The sequence below is a fragment of the Heterodontus francisci genome, unplaced genomic scaffold (genome assembly GCF_036365525.1).
Source record: "Heterodontus francisci isolate sHetFra1 unplaced genomic scaffold, sHetFra1.hap1 HAP1_SCAFFOLD_59, whole genome shotgun sequence".
Taxonomy (NCBI): Eukaryota; Metazoa; Chordata; class Chondrichthyes; order Heterodontiformes; family Heterodontidae; genus Heterodontus; species Heterodontus francisci.
The window spans coordinates 6,197,306-6,216,740 of NW_027140758.1; positions in this window are offsets into that span (position 1 = coordinate 6,197,306).

Here is a 19,435-nt window from a genome sequence, read left to right on the forward strand (position 1 = left end):
GGCTTGTGTTCTCAGCACCCTCCTTTATAGTAGAGAAGCATCAACAACTTATACAAGCCAAGAAAAGCAGCTGGTATAGGAGGGTCAGTGTCCAATTGGATAGAAAATTGGTTTAAGGACAGAAATCAGCGAGTCTTATGAAATAATTCTTTGTCAGACCGGAGGATAGTCGACAGTGGTGTTCCCCAAGGGTCAGTGCTAGAACCATTGTTTTTTTTTGCTACAGATTAATGACTTGGATCTTGGAATATCGAGTAGAATCTCAAAATATGCCGATGACACCAAACTTGGAGGAGTGGCAAACAGTGAGGATGATATGAACTGCCTGAAACAGGACAGTTATCGGCTAGTAGGATGGGCAGACAGGTGGCAGATGGAATTTAATAGTGACAAGTGTGAGGTGATGCATTTTAGCAGAAGGAATAGGGAGAGGCAATATATACTCAATGCTACAGTTCTGAAGAGTGTGCTGGAATAGAGGGACCTGGAGTACATGTCCATCATTCTTTGAAGTTGGCAAGACATATTGCGAGAGTGGTTATCAAAGCATGTGGGATCTTGGGCTTTATAAATAGAGACATTGAGTACATAAGCAGGGTTGTTATGCTGGACTCTGGTTAGGCCCCAATTGGAGAGTTGCATTCAGATCTGCTCACCAATCTTTAGAAAGGATGTGCGGATTCTTGAGAGGATGCAGAGGATATTTACCAGTATAGTTCCAGGGATGGAGGGTTTTAGTTTCAAGGTTAGGTTAGAAAAACAGGGTTTTTTCTGCCTGTATCAAAGAAGATTGAGGGGAGAATTGATAGAGGTGTCGAAGGCTATGACAGCTTTAGATAAGTTGGCAAAGAAAAATTGTTCCCATTAATATTGGTACAAGGACTAGGGGATTCAGATTGAAGGTTTTGGACAAGAGATGCAGGGGGAATGTGCAGAAGAACTTTTTTACACAGTGATTGGTAATGATCTGTAACTCGCTGCCCCCGAGGGCGGAGGAAGTGGAGACAATTGTTGGTTACAAAAGGAATTTCGATGGGCATTTGAAGGAAATACATTTACAGGGCTAGGGGGATCGAGCAGACGAGTGGGACTGACTGGATCGCTCCATGGAGAGCTGGCCTGTACTCGATGGGGCAAATGGCCTCCTTCTATACCACAAATGACCCAATGACTCGATGAGTCTATGTTACTCTCAGAATCAAGACAACAGAGTGACAGATTTAACACAACATTATAACATATGTTTGGTTTGACAAATTCTATAATAACTCGTCTCCACTCCTAGTATTTCTAAATCCCACACATTCACTATAATGTGAACAATTATTTCCTGTTGTGTCTCTCTCAGATTTGTAAACTTCAGGATATTGGAGTGAGGTGACATCTACTGGCGGGAAGCAAGAACTGCAATCAAGCAGCAGAAACTCCACAGTCTGTCAGGGTTGAAGAAACATTGCAATATGAGGAAATAGTGAAGGGGTTTGATCGGGTTGATGGAAACATGATTCCACTTGTGGTATCGTATGAAGCAAGGGCCGGAAATATAAAATTGTCGTTAATAAAAGAAATGAGGAAATCATGAAAAATGCATTTGCTTAGAGAATGGTTATAGAGATATACAGCACTGATATAGGCCCTTTGGCCCACTGAGTCTGCACTGACCATCAACCACCCATTTATACTAATCCTATGTTCACCCAGAATTCCCTACCACATCCCCACATTTCTCCTATCGCCTTCCCTGGGGCCAATTTCCAACAGTCAATTTATCTATCAACCCACAAGTCTTTCGTTGTGGGAGGAAACCAGAGTACCTTGTGGAAGCCCACATAAACAACTTGCAAACTCCACACAGGCAGTATACAGAACTGAATCGGGGTCATTGAAGTTGTGAAGCTGCAGTGCTCAACACTGCACCACCCGTAGAATGTGGATAGAGTAAAAAGTGAGATTGGATGGACAGAAGCAGTCTGAAAAGATGTCTCAAACTAAAGGCGAAAACCCTGAAATGTTAACTCTGTTTCTCTCTCCACAGATGCTGTCAGAGGTGCTGAGTATTTCCAGCACTTTCTGTTTTTATTTCAGCTTTGTAGGATATTGTTTTGATCTGAAAAAAATGCATGATCGGCTGTGGGTGCCAGTGAAATTCCACAGGAGCGAATAAAAGCCATGCGAACGGTGGCTTGTTGGTCTAGGGGTATGATTCTTGCTTTGGGTATATAAGTGATTATTATGTGAGAGGTCCTGGGTTCAAATCCCAGACGAGCCCTTCTCTGTTGCCATTTTTAGTTTAAGGTCATCGATTGCTTTCAGCCTTCCAGAAAGCGGAATCGATTTCCAAACTGAGCCTGCTTGAGGACCGGGGAACTGGATTCAAAGAGCTTGTCGACAAAATTGAAATGAACAAAATATACAGATTGTCAAGTGGGAATATAAGGTTGCAACAGTAACTAAAGGCCTGCTCGGGTCAGCAAATGAAACCCGACCCAAGCCTGACAGCACCAGTGATGTCCTTTCATTTTTTTCCCGTGCCCGAACTGACCACCAGAATGTTCAGTTAAACTTGCTTCCGTTTTTCACTTTTTAAGCTTGTGCAGGTAAGGCAACAAAAACTGTAACTGGACTTGAAAGGTTGTTTAAATGTACATTAAGATTAGAGCTACGTACCGGAGGTGATGAGCTGAAGATTGTTACCATAGAAGTTAGTGATTGTGAGGTCACTAGTTAAAGAGAAAGTCATGGAGTTGTGCCCAGACAGGTTGTCCCACACTGTATTGATTAAAATATTGCCCGAAGGCTAGAAAATATCATTATACATTCCCTAGACTCCTGCTTTGCAGGTTGAAATATTTTCTGCAAGTTTATCCAGAGAGCAGCTGAGATGCAGAGACCAGGAAGGTCTTGAGTGATTAATTATTATAAAATATACATTCTTATATTAAAGAGATTGTGCTCTACCTTCGATGGAATCGCTCACTGCAGACTAGTGCGGAGTGTTTCCCGCCTTGACGTCCTGGCTGTCACTGGATCTTGAGTCCAGGCCTGTGGATTACTGGTCCAGTAATCTTTGAAATTTCTCCCTTGATCTAATATTTTAATCTGGTAAGTCAGATTTTACAAAAAAAAATTAAATGATTTAAGACTGCTTCATGTTCAGCAGTGCCAAATGAATAAAGAAATTCAAATATATTCAAAATTATATATCAACTATTAAATACTAATGCCCAGCTTTGAATACAAAAAAATGCCTCTAATTGTGTTCTGGTCTGGAATGGAATTCTTCAGTGTTTCTATTTAGCTTGGATTGACTCATCAATTTTCTTGTTTTTCACTTTGTCGATGCCTTTGAATAATTGTGGATCCTTCTTCAGGGTGTCTTCTTTCACCAGGTAGTTCTGACCTCTGATGATGTTGATCGTAATCAGCTTCAATTTGCTGATAGTTTTGGAAGTGAGCAGATTTCCTTTGCTTGAGTTTACAACATGGAACTTAGTCTGACGTGTGGACCCATGGGAGGATTTGAAAGCTGCCCTTGCATTGGAGCATCCAGTTGCATCCATCCAAACAGAGGTACAGTAGAAGTGACATATTCAGTTCAGTCTGTCGATCATGGGACTTTTAATCTTAGGGTTGTGAGTTTGAGCGCCATTTAGTTTTTCCATTTTTTAGGCTTCATTAGCAGAGAGTACAAGGAGTGTTTGAAATGAAATTCAACAACAGTATGAGAAACGCTCTCTTTCATTCGGGACTCTCGCGAGCGAGGAGTGAGCAGCTGGGAAGTCAATTTCATCGGGAGTTTCGGTGGAGCAGGGACTGCTGGGTAAGTAGAAACCTATATATTTGGGCTGTGTAAATTCTCTTACCTTTTCGTTGTGCAGCTTTTCCAGGAGCACAGGCATTGCGAGCGAGGAGTGAACAGCTGGGAAGTCAATTTCATCGGGAGTTTCGGTGGAGCAGGGACTGCTGGGTAAGTAGAAACCTACATATTTGGGCTGTGTAAATTCTCTTACCTTTTCGTTGTGCAGCTTTTCCAGGAGCACAGGCATTGCGAGCAAAGAGTGAACAGCTGGGAAGTCAATTTCATCGGGAGTTTCGGTGGAGCAGGGACTGCTGGGTAAGTAGAAACCTATATATTTGAGCTGTTTCTGAACCCGAGACACTACTCTTGTAGTGTCTCCCACCCGCCCTCCTCCTCTTACCAAAAAAAAGGACTCGGTTGTGTGTAGGTAAGGTAAGGCTTTTTCTATTTCTCTTCTTGTTTTATCGTGTGACTGGTTAAAAACTTGGGTATTTAGAATAGTGGGAATGGAGTTTAAGGCAGTTGAATGTTCCTCCTGCAGAATGTGGGAGGTAAGGGTCGCCAAGGGTGTCCCTGCTGACTGCATCTGCAGGAAGTGCACCCAGCTCCAGCTCCTCGAGGACCGCGTTAGGGAACTGGAGCTGGAGCTGGAGGAACTTCGGATCATTCGGGAGACGGAGGGGATTATTGAGAGGAGTTATCGGGAGGCAGTCACACCTCAGGTAAAAGAAGAAGGTAGATGGGTTACTGTCAGGGGAAGGAGAGGGAACCAGCAGGCAGTGCAGGGATCCCCTGTGGCCGTTTCCCTCAACAACAGGTATACCGTTTTGGATACTGTTGGGGGAGACGACTTACCAGGGGTAGGCAATGGGATACAGGTCTCTGGCACAGAGTCTGTCCCTGTTGCTCAGAAGGGAAGGGGTAAGAGGAGCAGAGCATTAGTCATTGGGGACTCCATAGTTAGGGGAACAGATAGGAGGTTTTGTGGGAACGAGAGAGACTCACGGTTGGTGTGTTGCCTCCCAGGTGCCAGGGTATGTGATGTCTCGGATCGTGTTTTTGGGATCCTCAAGGGGGAGGGGGAGCAGCCCCAAGTCTTGGTACACATAGGCACCAACGACATAGGTAGGAAGACAGATGGGGATTTAAGGCAGAAATTCAGGGAGCTAGGGTGGAAGCTTAGAGCGAGAACAAACAGAGTTGTTATCTCTGGGTTGTTGCCCGTGCCACGTGCTAGCGAAGTGAGGAATAGGGAGAGAGAGGAGTTGAACACGTGGCTGCAGGGATGGTGTAGGAGGGAGGGTTTTGGTTTCCTGGATAATTGGGGCTCTTTCTGGGGTAGGTGGGACCTCTACAAACAGGATGGTCTTCACCTGAACCAGAGGGGTACCAATATCCTGGGGGGGAGATTTGCTAGTGCTCTTCAGGGGAGTTTAAACTAATTCAGCAGGGGGATGGGAACCTAAATTGTAGTTCCAGTGTGCAGGATGTTGAGAGTAGTGAGGGCAGAGATAAGGTTATAAGGACACAAGAGGGCACTGGCAAGCAAGAGCTTGGTTTAAAAGGTGTCTTCTTCAACGCCAGGAGCATCCGGAACAAGGTGGGTGAGTTTGCAGCATGGGTTGGTACCTGGGATCTCGATGTCGTGGCCATTTCAGAGACATGGGTAGAGCAGGGACTGGAATGGATGTTGCGGGTTCCGGGATTTAGATGTTTCACTAAGAACAGAGAAGAGGGTAAAAGAGGGGGGGGGGGGTGGTGTGGCATTGTTAATCAAGGAAAGTATTACAGCGGCAGAAAGGACGTTTGAGGACTCGTCTACAGAGGTAGTCTGGGCCGAGGTTAGAAACAGGAGAGGTGAGGTCACCCTGTTGGGAGTTTTCTATAGACCTCCAAATAGTTCCAGAGATGTATAGGAAAGGATAGCAAAGATGATTCTTGACAGGAGCGAGAGTAACAGGGTAGTGGTTATGGGGGACTTTAACTTTCCAAATATTGACTGGAAATACACTAGTTCGAGTACTTTAGATGGGTCTGTTTTTGTCCAGTGTGTGCAGGAGGGCTTTCTGACACAGTATGTAGACAGGCCAACCAGGGGCGATGCCACATTGGATTTGGTACTGGGTAATGAACCCGGCCAGGTGTTAGATTTAGAAGTAGGTGAGCACTTTGGTGATAGTGATCACAATTCGGTTAGGTTTACCTTAGCGATGGGCAGGGACAGGCATATACAGCAGGGCAAGAATTATAGCTGGGGGAAAGGAAATTATGATGTGATTAGGCAAGATTTAGGAAGCGTAGGATGGGGAAGGAAACTGCAGGGGATGGGCACAATCGAAATGTGGAGCTTATTCAAGGAGCAGCTACTGCGTGTCCTTGATAAGGATGTACCTGACAGGCAGGGAGGGAGTTGTCGAGCGAGGGAGCCGTGATTTACTAAAGAAGTTGAAGAGCTTGTCAAGAGGAAGAAGAAGGCTTATGTTTGGATGAGACGTGAAGGCTCAGTTAGGGCGCTTGAGAGTTACAAGCTAGCCAGGAAGGATCTAAAGGGAGATAGAAGAAGAGCAAGGAGAGGACACGAGAAGTCATTGGCGTATAGGATCAAAGAAAATCCTAAGGCTTTCTATAGGTATATCAGGAATAAAAGAATGACTAGAGATAGGTTAGGGCCAAACAAGGATAGTAGTGGGAAGTTGTGTGTGGAATCGGAGGAGATAGGGGAAGTGTTAAATGAATATTTTTCGTCAGTATTTACAGTGGAGAAAGAAAATGTTGTCGAGGAGAATACTGAGATACAGACTACTAGGCTAGATGGGATTGAGGTTCACAAGGAGGAGGTGTTAGCAATTTTGGAAAGTGTGAAAATAGATAAGTCCCCTGGGCCAGATGGGATTTATCCTAGGATTCTCTGGGAAGCCAGGGAGGAGATTGCAGAGCCTTTGTCCTTGATTTTTATGTCGTCATTGTCGACAGGAATAGTGCCGGAAGACTGGAGGATAGCAAATGTTGTCCCCTTGTTCAAGAAGGGGAGTAGAGACAGCCCTGGTAATTATAGACCTGTGAGCCTTACTTCGGTTGTGGGTAAAATGTTGGAAAAGGTTATAAGAGATAGGATTTATAATCATCTTGAAAAGAATAAGTTCATTAGAGATAGTCAGCACGGTTTTGTGAAGGGTAGGTCGTGCCTCACAAACCTTATTGAGTTTTTTGACAAGGTGACCAAACAGGTGGATGAGGGTAAAGCCGTGCATGTGGTCTATATGGATTTCAGTAAGGCGTTTGGTAAAGTTCCCCACGGTGGGCTATTGCAGAAAATACGGAAGTATGGGATTGAAGGTGAATTAGTGCTTTGGATCAGAAATTGGCTAGCTGAAAGAAGACAGAGGGTGGTGGTTGATGGGAAATGTTCATCCTGGAGTATAGTTTCTATTGGTGTACCGCAAGGATCTGTTTTGGGGCCACTGCTGTTTGTCATTTTTATAAATGACCTGGATGTGGGTGCAGAAGGGTGTGTTAGTAAAGTTGCGTATGGCACGAAGGTCGGTGGAGTTGTGGATAGTGCCAAAGGATGTTGTAGGTTACAGAGGGACATAGATAGGCTGCAGAGCTGGGCTGAGAAATGGCAAATGGAGTTTAATGCGGAAAAGTGTGAGGTGATTCACTTCGGAAGGAGTAACAGGATTGCAGAATACTGGGCTAATGGGAAGATTCTTGGTAGTGTAGATGAGCAGAGAGATCTTGGTCTCCGGGTACATAAATCCCTGAAAGTTGCCACCCAGGTTAATAGAGCTGTTAAGAAGGCATATGGTGTGTTAGCTTTTATTAGTAGGGGGATCGAGTTTAGGAGCCACGAGGTCATGCTGCAGCTGTACAGAACTCTGGTGAGGCCGCACCTGGAGTATTGCGTGCAGTTCTGGTCACCGCATTATAGGAAGGATGTGGAAGCTTTGGAAAAGGTGCAGAGGAGATTTACTAGGATGTTGCCTGGTATGGAGGGAAGGTCTTACGAGGAAAGGCTGAGGGACTTGAAGTTGTTTTCGTTAGAGAGAAGGAGGAGAAGAGGTGACTTAATAGAGACATATATGGTAATCAGAGGGCTGGACAGGGTGGATAGTGAGAGCCTTTTTCCTCGGATGGTGATGGCAAACACGAGGGGACATAGCTTTAAGTTGAGGGGTGATAGATATAGGACAGATGTCAGAGGTAGTTTCTTTGCACAGAGAGTGGTAGGGGCGTGGAACGCCCTGCCTGCAACAGTAGTAGACTCGCCAACTTTAAGGGCATTTAAGTGGTCATTGGATAGACATATGGATGAAAATGGAATAGTGTAGGTCAGATGGTTTCACAGGTCGGCGCAACATCGAGGGCTGAAGGGCCTGTACTGCGTTGTAATGTTTTATGTTCTATAACTCTCTGCAGCATCTCGCTGTGAAAGATTGAACTTTATCTCATTTCTTTTTCTGCTGGGAGTCAGTGCAGCTCAGTGGGACTTCTGGCTGTCTCCCACCTCACAATCCATCAGTGCTGAGAAAGCAATGGGAAATATTACTCATGGCTGAGCAAGCAGAGGACACCGATTTAAGGTGAATGGGAAAAGAACCAAAGGCAACATGAGGAAAAACCTTTTTTATGCAGCAAATGGTTAAGATCTGATATGCACTGCCTGAGAGTGTGACGGAGGAAGATTCAACCATAGCTTTCAAAAGGATATATGATAATTATCTGAAGGGAAAAAAAATTCAGTTTTTCATGGAATACATGAGGATGTGGCATGAGCTGAGTTGCTTGTGCAGAGAGGCAGCACAAGCACGATGAGCTGAATCCCTCCTTTTGTGCTGTAAGTATTCTGTGATCTATGATTCTATACAAAGTGAAACCAACACTCACAGATGAGAAACTGACAGGTACAGTGTAAACCCCACACTAACAAACCAGCAAATGCCAGGGACAGAGTAAAACCAACAGTCCCAGACAAGAAACTGACAGATACTGTGTGAAATCCAAAAATCACTTATCAGGATTTGGTAGTTAATGTGTAAAAACCTCTCTTCAATATCCATCCTGCAAGGTACAAAGAAAATTAGGTACAAACCCAGGCTCATACTTCGAAGACTGAGAGATAAAGAGCAAAACACAGACTCACCGACAAGAGGCTGACAAGTACAGAGAATAAAATAGAGGGGGTGCAGATTAAAAACACATGCATGTAACGGATACTGATAGGGATAGAATCAAACCCTTTCTCACACATGACACGAAAATTGGTGGTGTCGTAAATAGTGAGGAGGAAAGCCTTAGATTGCAGGCCAATATGCATCGTCCGAGGCAGAGAATATAAGAGCAGGGAGGTTATGACAGAGCTGTATAAAATGCTAGTAAGGCCTGTGTACTGTTATGGGCACCACACGATAGGAAGGATGTGATTGCACTGGAGAGGGTGCAGAAGAGAGTCACCAGGATGTTGCCTGGGCTGGGGCATTTCAGCTATGAAGAGAGACTGAAAAGGCGAGCATTGTTTTCCTTAGAGCAGCGAAGGTTGAGGGGAGATAAGATTGAGGTTTACAGAATTATGAGGGGCATTGATGGGTTAGATAGGAAGAAACATTTTACCTTAGCGGAGGGGTCAATAACCAGGTGGCATAGATTTAAGGTAAGGGGCAGGAGGTTTAGATGGGATTTGAGGAAAAAAATTTTACCCAGAGGGTGGTTGGAATCTGGAATGCACTCCCTGAAGAGGTGGTAGAGGCCGGAACCCTCACAACATTTAAGAAGTATTTAGATGAGCACTTGAAATGCTATAGCATACAAGGCTACGGGCCAAATACTGGAAAATGGGATTAGAATAGTGAGGTGCTTGATGGCCAGCACAGACACAATGGGCTGAAGGGCCTGTTTCTGTGCTGTATAACTCTATGATTCTATATCAGAAACTGATAGATCTGGACAAAAGCTGATGTTCACATACAAGTTGTTGAAAGATATGTGGTGAAACTCACATTTTTTTATTTCCAAAATATACTTTATTCACACAAATCTGTAAAAATTACATTCCCAAACAGTTTAAAACAGCATCAAGTCAAAAAATACAAACAGTGCAAAGGTGATCAGTTACCTTCTGTACAATCATGAGTTGCCTCACAACCCTTCCATTTCATTGTCATGCCATATACATTTTTACATTTACAGCACACAAAATTTCTCCGATACAGTTCGAGGGATTTCCCATGGATCCAGCCCCTCAGTTCAGCTTGGTGGGGGGACCTTACACTGTGGTCTTTCCCCATTGAGCCTTTGCTGCGGCTGCCCCAAGCTTTAGTGCGTCCCTCAGCACGTAGTCCTGGACCTTGGAGTGTGCCAGTCTGCAACATTTGGTGGTGGACAACTCTTTTCGCTGGAAGACCAGCAAGTTTCGGGCAGACCAAAGGGCGTCTTTCACCGAATTGATAGTCCTCCAGCAGCAGTTGATGTTTGTCACGGTGTGCGTCCCTGGGAATAGCCCGTAGAGCACAGACTCCTGTGTTACAGAGCTGCTTGGGATGAACATCGACAAAAACCACTGCATCTCTTTCCACAAAGTTAACTCACATAGCAATAGCAGAAACAGTCACAAACCAAAAACTGAAGCATACAGAGTAAAAACCCACATTCTCACACCAGAAATTCACGGCTACAAAGTGAAGCTGACTGTCTCCTCCCAGGCACTGACAGGTACAAAAGAAAACACACACGAACATCCCAGGAAATGAAATGTAGGAAATAAAACCTGATTATCATGTCAGAGATTGGCATTAATGACAGTTGTGGTACCCAGAATGCTCTGCGCTCTAGAATTTGCCTTGTCTCTGATCAGGAGCAGGTGCGGTCGTGGCTGAGCTCCATCTGCAGCTGGAGCGGAATATGCACAAAGTGCAGGGAGACCGTGCCCGTAGCGGGTGCACACAGCTGGAGCAGGGCGTCAAGGCCACAATAGGATGGAACAATCCCGTTTGTGTCCCTGCGGGTGGCGGTGAAGCTTTTCTCTGTGAGGCTTCCCGAAACTGCCCGCCAGCAAGGTCAACTGATCAGAGAGCGTCTGTAAATGGATAGGAATTGGGGATTGAGCAGGGAGCGTCTCTAAATGAATAAGATTTGGGGACTGGGCAAGGAGCGTCTGTAAATGGATAAGAATTGGGGATTTGGCAGGGAGCGTTTTTTTATCCGTTCGTGGGATGTGGGCGTCGCTGGCTCGATCTCAGCTGCAGTAATGTGTCCACTTCTGGGCACCAGGTTTCAGAAAGGACATCAAAGCTTTTGAGACAGTTCGGAGGAGATTTACGAGAATGATACCAGAGATGAGGGGTTTCAGTTCTCTGGACAGGGTGGTGAAGCTGGGATTGTTGGCCAAAAATGTCAAGGGGAGGTGAGGAGAGATCTTTTCACCCGGTAACTGATTCGGATTTGGAATGAATTGCTTGACAGGGTGGTGAAAACACATTCAAATTATAACTTTCATAAAGGAATTGGACAAATATTTCAAAGTGAATTTCTCCAGGACTATGGGGAAATAGGCAGGGGGTTGGACTAATTGCATCATTTTTTTCACAGATTCAGCACAGGCACAAAAGACCGATTGGCCTCCTTCTGTGCTGTATGATTCTCTGAAATAGTGACAGTCAGGGCAAGTCTGTATAAGAAGGAGAAATGGAGACAGGTCAGGGAGAGCACATCACCAAAACTGGGAGATACTACATTGGACAGGGAGGGTCGGAGGGGGAGAGAGCACGTACATACAGTCAGAATCAGCACCTTCAGGGGAAGAGAGAGAGAGGAACCAGTGAGTGTAGAACTGAACCCAGCCAGAGTCAACCTGCTGAAACACCAGTGAGTTCACACTGGGGAGAGATCATTCACCTGCTCCGTGTGTCGGAAGGGGTTCATTCAGTCATCCAACCTCACTGAACATCAACTTGTTCACACTGATCAGAGACCTTTTTAATGTCCTGACTGTGAGAAGAGCTTTAAAAGCAGTAATGATCTGCTGAAACACCAACACACTCACTCTGGGGAGAGGCCGTTCCCCTGCCATGTGTGTGGGAAGGGATTCACTCAGTCATTCAATCTGCTGCAACATCAGCAAGTTCACATGTCACTGCAGGGGTTGGATTCTGCTGTTGTTGCTGCTATTCATCACTTTCAGAGACAAAGTTGGGTCTTACTTTATAACCAGTGTAGTCCAGAGCAAAAGCGTCTTCTTAATGTTGAGATAAACGGGAGAAGAAACCGGGAAGTGGCGGCGAGGATGGGGAAGGTGTTGCACCATCACTTTAATGGTGCACCCTCCCTCCCCCGGGTCCTTGCTGCACGCCCGCCAGGCCTGGCGGCTCTGATTGGGGTCGTGAGAGCCCCTGAGACTCGGTGCAGCTGAGGCTGCGCTCACCCCCGCTCAGCTCTGTTGTGATATTTAAAATACGAAAGGCCTGTTGGACTGAGAGCTGATCTGGAATTTAGAAAGCAGCATTACTGGAGGCTCATTGCTGCTCAGCACAATCTCACCCCCAATCCTGGGAATTGTTGATTCTGACACCCTGTAGTTCAGTTCTGCAATTAACTAGAGGGGGAGATGTGTGAGCAGAAAAACAGAGCAAAATGAAAACACAGCTGGACAGATGTGCAACAGGTCAATCCACTGTTACAATAACTCCATCTCTGATTCCCTCCTGACAGTAATCAGCCCTTTCACAGAGACTGTGGGTGGCTCTGAAAAGAGCCTTTGGTTTATTAGATGTCATTTCGGCCGCTTTACTTTTTCTGGGAGCTCTGAGCGCTGGTTTTCTTGGGCAGCAGCAAGGCCTGGATATTAGGCAGCACCCCACCCTGAGCGATGGTCACCCCTCCCAGCAGCTTGATGAGCTCCTCGTTGTTGCGGACGGCCAGTTGCAGGTGTCTGGGGATGATGCGGGTCTTCTTGTTGTCCCGGGCCACGTTACCGGCCAGCTCGAGGATTTCAGCGGTCAGATACTCGAGCATTTTGCAGCGCCAACATCATCAGATTTCCGCAACAAATCCATCTTCGTGCATGCGTGATAAAGTGTCATTGGGTATCTAGCCACCCCATCCCCCCACCACTTGGCTGGAGGAAGTGGCTGAATGGGAGATTTTGAAGCTGTCGCTCTCCCCCCTCGGCAACTCACTCCAGACCTCGCTGCTCTCCCCCCCCACTCCCCTGGCCAGTTGTTCCTCGCTTCGCACCACCCCACTCTCTGGCCACTCGCTCCAGGCCGTGCCGCTTCCGTCCTCTCAGCCACTCACTCCTACGTCGCCCCGTCACCCCTTGCGGCCCTCCTGCTTCTGCAGGTGGCGCCTGGTGAAGAAATGTGGGAGCGAGTGTCACGGCCAGAGCCAGCAGCTGTGGGCTGGGCTGGGACAGGGTGGGGGGGTGGGGGTGCAGAGAGCGAACAGCCAGAGTGCGGAATTTCGCCAGTAGGGAGGAGGGGGAGAAAGCGAGATGCAGAGGGGGGAGAGCGGTCAGTGGGGTGGGAGCTAGTAGCTGCGTTCGGGTGAAGTCAATCCTGGTCAGTTATATAAACAAATCACAATAACGAATTGGCAGCACATTTTATCCTCTGCCCGATTTTCCTTTCCATCGATCGGGGTGCTAATTCACTATCTTCCAATGGAAATTCAATCATAAAATTCCTTTTGTATTTAATAGGATTACTGAAATGTTAAATGGATCTGAGGATTACAGTTAGTATTAGCAAACGCACCCGAGTGAATTAGCACCCCAATCGATGGAAAGGAAAATCGGGGAAAGTATAAAATGTGCTGCCAATTCGTTATTGAGATTCGTTGAGTAATTCGATTCTGCCCAACACTGAAATTGGCGGCTTTTTTGAATTCAAACTTTCTGCCAGAACGACAATTTAAGCCAATGATTTGCTGTATTTTCTAATTCGAGGCTCGGCAATTGGTTAAGACATGCGAATGGGAAGAGGGTGACCAATCAGAAGTGGGCTCTGGATCGCGCGGGCTCAAACTGCGGGAATTCCAGGTCCCTGAATGAATGAGCTGAAACTGATCAGTTTCACAAACCCTGTCAGTTTCAGTGCAGGAAGCACCGTCTCGGGGGAAATAACATCACAAGTGGGTCTGGTTCCAGTGACGGCTGCTGCAAAACTCCCGGATTCTCTCATTGCAGCGAAATCATTTTGAAATTCTGTGAAAACAATGAGTGATTCTGGAGGAGTGATGTGGCTTTTCACTGAGGGCATGTGTGGACTGGGGAAATAACTAACTGGAGAGTCTCGGGCACTGTTTACACAGCCCGTTCAGAAAATCAAATCCACTGCACATCCTTGCTGCAAATGAAATGTCAAATTTGGGGATTCTAGTTTTGTATCTCGAACACAGCACAGATTTATTCCAGACAGTTCTAAACAGCCTATCCCAGCTCCCGTTTCCAGGTCACTGCTCTCTCTGTGAGGCGGTTGGTGGCTCTCAGAAGAGCCTTTGTTGTGTTTGCTGGAAAGGGTCGAGTTGTTCAGCCGCTGAATTCGTAGAGAGTGCGGCCCTGCCGTTTCAGAGCGTACACCACATCCATGGCAGTGACCGTCTTGCGCTTGGCGTGTTCAGTGTAGGTGACCGCATCCCTGATCACAATCTCCAGGAAAACCTTCAACACCCCGCGAGTCTCCTCATAGATCAAACCTGAGATCCGCTTGACCCCGCCACGGCGAGCCAGGCGGCGGATTGCTGATTTGGTGATGCCCTGGATATTATCACGAAGCACTTTGCGGTGCCGCTTTGCTCTGTCTTTGCCCAGTCCTTTCCCTCCTTTACCTCTGCCAGACTTTCTTGTATTAATTTCCAAAATATACTTTATTCATAAAAATCTGTAAAAAAAAAATACATTACAAAACAGTTCCAAAAAGCACCAAGTCAAACAATACAAAGAATGCAAAGGAGAACAGTTTCCTTCAATACAGGAGTGAGTTACCTCACAACCCTTCCATTTCATTGTCATGCCATGTACATTTTACAGCAAACAAATATTTTCTGGCTACAGTTCGAGTGGTTTCCCATGGTTCCAGCTCCTCAGTTCAGCTTAGTGAGGGGACCTTACACTGTGGTCTTTCCACATTGAGCCTTTGCTGCGGCTGCCCCAAGTTTTAGTGCGTCCCTCAGCACGTAGTCCTGGACCTTGGAGTGTGCCAGTCTGCAACATTCAGTCATGGACAACACTTTGCATGGAAGACCAGCAATTTTCGGGCAGACCAAAGAGCGTCTTTCAACGAATTGATAGTCTTTCAGCAGCAGTTGATGTTTACCTCGGTGTGCGTCCCTGGGAACAGCCCATAGAGCACAGACTCCTGTGCTGCAGAGCTGCTTGGGATGAACCTCGACAAAATCCACTGCATCTCTTCCACACCTGCTTTGCAAAGACACATTCCAGAAAGAGGTGGGCAACGTCTCTTTTCCACCACAGCCACCTCGAGGGCCGCGTGTGGATGGGGTGAGACTTCGGGTGTGCAGGAAGGATCTGACAGGGAGGGCTCTTCTCACCATCAGCCAGGCTACATCTTGGTGCTTGTTTGAAAGTTCTGGTGATGAGGCATTCTGCCAAATGACTTTGGACTTCTGCTCAGGGGACCATCCGACAGGATCCACCATCTCCTTTTCCCGTAGGGCCTTGAGGATATTCCGTGCAGACCACTGCCTGATGGATTGGTGGTCAAAGGTGTTTTTCCACAGAAACTTTTCCATGAAGGATAGGCAGTACGGCACAGTCCAACTGGATGGAGCATTCCGCGGCAATATGACCAGGCCCATCCTTTGCAACACTGGGGAAAGATAGAACCACAGCACGTAGTGACACTTGAAGTTTGCAAACTGGGGATCGACACACAGCTTGATGCAGCCGCACACAAAGGTAGCCATAAGGATGAAGGCGACGTTGGGTACATTTTTCCCGCCCTTATCCAGAGGTTTGAACATCGTGTCCCTCCGGACTCGGATCATTTTGGATCCCCAGATGAAGCGGAAAATGGCTCAGGTGATCGCCACAGCGCAGGAATGCGGTATGGGCCAGACCTGCACCACGCACAGCAATGTGAGCGCCTCGCACCTGATGACCAGGTTCTTATCCATAATGGAGAGAGATCGCTGCTCCCACATGCTCAGCTTATGTAGTACCCTGGCTACTCGCTCCTTCCAGGTTTTGGTGCACGTCTCAGCCCTTCCAAATCATATCCCCAGCACCTTCAGGTAATCTCACCTAACGGTGAAGGGGACAAAGGATCGGTCAGCCGAGTTCCCAAAGAACATGGCCTCGCTCTTGCCATGTTTAACATTGGCTCCCAAGGCCAGTTCGAGCTGGTCGCAGATGCTCATCACTCTGCGCACAGACAGTGGATCCGAGCATAAAACGGCGACGTCATCCATGTACAGGGAGGTTTTAACCTGAGTGCCTCCGCTGCCTGGGATTGTCACCCCTCTGATGCTCGCATTCTTCCTAATAGACTCAGCAAAGGGTTCAATACTGCAAACAAACAAGACACGGGAGAGAGGACAGCCCTGTCTGACTCCAGATTGGATCGGGAAACTTTCTGATTCCCACCCATTGATTGAGACTGCACTACTGATGTTTGTGTAGAGTAGTTTGATCCAATTGCAGATTCCCTCCCCAAACCCCATTTTGGAATGCACATCCATCATGTAAGTGTGCGATATCCTGTCAAAAGCCTTCTCCTGGTCCAGGCTGATGAGGCAGGTGTCCACCCTTCTGTCCCGTACATAGGTGATCATATCCCTGAGTAGCGCAAAGCTATCAGAGATTGTCCTGCCTGGTATAGTATAGGTCTGATCAGGGTGAATCACCAACTCCAGAGCAGACTTGAATCGACTGGCTATGTCTTTTGACAGAATCTTGTAGTCAGCATTAAGCAGAAATTGGGCCACCAATTTCTGATTTCTGTCCTCTCCCCCTTCTGCTTGTCGATGAGGGTGATGATGCCTTTCCTCATGGATTCTAACATGCTGCCAGCCTGGAGCATACTCTTGTTTACTGGCAGACATGTTGATTCTTTCCTCAAATCAGTGCACAATAAAAGAGACTGATTCTGTCAGGCTCCTTTTTATACAGGCCGCCTGGACCTGGCTGAGAAAGGCAGAGTGAGAGCAAGGAGGGGAGGAGACACGAGTGAAGGTTAAACAGAGAGCTAGATGGAGGAGACACCCAGAGTGACAGACAGAGAGAGAACGGCCCCTCCTCTTTCAGCTCCACCTCCAGTTTCCTCCGGGCTGCCAATTTCAAACCCTTTATTAACAGTAGAACCAAAACCCAGCTCTCCACACAAACCCTTCCAGACTCGGCCTTCATAGTCAAGGCTTTCCAGAAAGCCGGAGCTTTTAAATATGGTCCCGATGCAATTAACACTCAGTAATATTCCCACCTAAACATAGTCCATTCTATACTAAGAAACCTCCTCAGTAACATCACCATTTCCACACACATCCGCTTCCTGCAGTTTACAAACACCTTCCTGCAGCTGTTTGGGGAATCTCCTGTGTTAAGATTGGAGTTGGAAAGCGGCCTTTACCCGGCAGTGTTATCGTCTCACACTGAATCTGCTAGACATCCTGTTCTCTGTATTGCGAGAGAGAAAGCACGGATTTAGGAAATGTTCATTTGAAATGATCTCTATTGAGAACGAGCCCGGCCGTGGGACAGGTATTCCAGTGCAAAGAGCTGTCCATGACCGAGTGTTGCAGACTGGCACATTGCAACGTCCAAGACTATGTGCTGTGGGACGGCATTAAAGCTTGGGGAAGCCACCATGGAGACTCAATGGGGAAAGGCTGCAGTCTGAGGCCCTAGTAGTCCATAGTACAGTGAGGGGCTGGAACCTGTGTAAAACCCCTCGGGCTGTTTGCACCAGAGAATGTTTGATGTATAATGTAAATACTGTAAATATAACCTGTGCAGGCAGGGATTGTGAGATACATCATGTACATTATCGAAGGAAACTGATCTGTATTGTACCCTATGTAATATTAAATTTGAACTGCTTTGCAATGTAATTGCACAAATTATATGAATAAAATACATATTGTGCAAAAGAAAGCAGCTTTCCTGTCAACACACGCCTTGTCTCAGGGCACAACTTTCCTGTGATCTTGTCATACCCAACTTCGCTCTATATCTTCTGACACACACACTTTACAGTCTGTCATTTCCAAAAACAAGCATTCTAAAATCAAAAGACCTTTTGTTTATTTCTCCTTTCTTTTCATTTCTCCTCTATTCTTCTCAATCACTCCCTTCAACAGTCCTATTCAGATCAAGGTGGAATGTGAATAGTGTCACAACTCACCTCTGACACTATTATTACCCTTTTCTCTTGTCTCATTCAATGGGAAAGTTTTATTCACCAGTCTGTTGCTGTTTTACACTCTTGCCATACCATCTGGTATTGCATCCTTCTGAATTCTGTGCTTTCATGGCCTTACATATCTTTTCCTCTTCTGGATGATTTGTTTGCTTCAGTTCCATTCAACCAGGCTGGACCACAGGGAAGCTTAGAACCTTTGCCTTGGACGGGTCCACGTTGATCCATTACATTCAGAATCACCTCCTTGAAATAACTCCATAGTACAACTACAGTAACCACACAGAATCTGCTTCAAACACTCCACATTTTATCTGTTCTGACTGTCAACACCTCCAGCTCTTTTGTTTAAGTGGAACCCATCAGGTGTGTATAGGCTCCTTCTATTCTGAAAGCTGTAGCACTGGTTCAGGGAATTCAGCCCTGTTTCTCTACTCGAAATGATCAGCCATGCTTGATCTGCCTCGTATTTTGCTTTTATTGCAACGTAACAAGACCTCCAATCCTCTGGCACCACACCTGTATCCTTTGAGGGATTGGAAAATGATGGTCAGACCTTCCATTAGTTCTTCCCTGGCTTCTTTCAACAGCCTGGGGTACATTTCATCTGGTCCTGATGATTTATCCACATTCAAGGATGCTCATCCCATTAAGACTTCCTCTCTCCTTAAGTTATCACCTCCAATACTTCACACTCCTCCTCCTTAATAACAATATCTGCATCACCCTCTCATTCGGGAAAACAGTAAAGTATTCATTGAGGATATTGGCAACATCTTCCACCCCGATACAAAGGTTACATTTTTGATATTTTATGTGCCCTGCTGTTTGCTTTGTTGCCTCTTACTCTAATGTTTTGATGCAACATCTTTGGGTCCATTGTTACTTTGTTTGTTCATGTTCTTTCCTGCTTTCTCTTTGCTCTTCACCACTGCTCCCAAACGCCTCCAGTGCAGTCAAAACACAACTTGTCAGAATTGGGATTCGAACACACGCCTCCCATGGAGACTGCGACCTGAACGCAGCGCCTTAGACCGCTCGGCCACCCTGACTGCCTACAACGTGGCATCAATGCTAAGGAAATTATTCATTCTTTGTGAAAGTATTTGTGAGTTTGTGGAAATGACTGGAAGAGGAAAGACCAGCGGGAAAGCTCGGGCCAAGGCCAAGTCTCACTCCTCCCGGGCTGGACTGCAGTTCCCAGTGGGCCGTGTTCACAGGCTCCTGAGAAAGGGCAACTATGCTGAGCGTGTGGGTGCCGGAGCCCCGG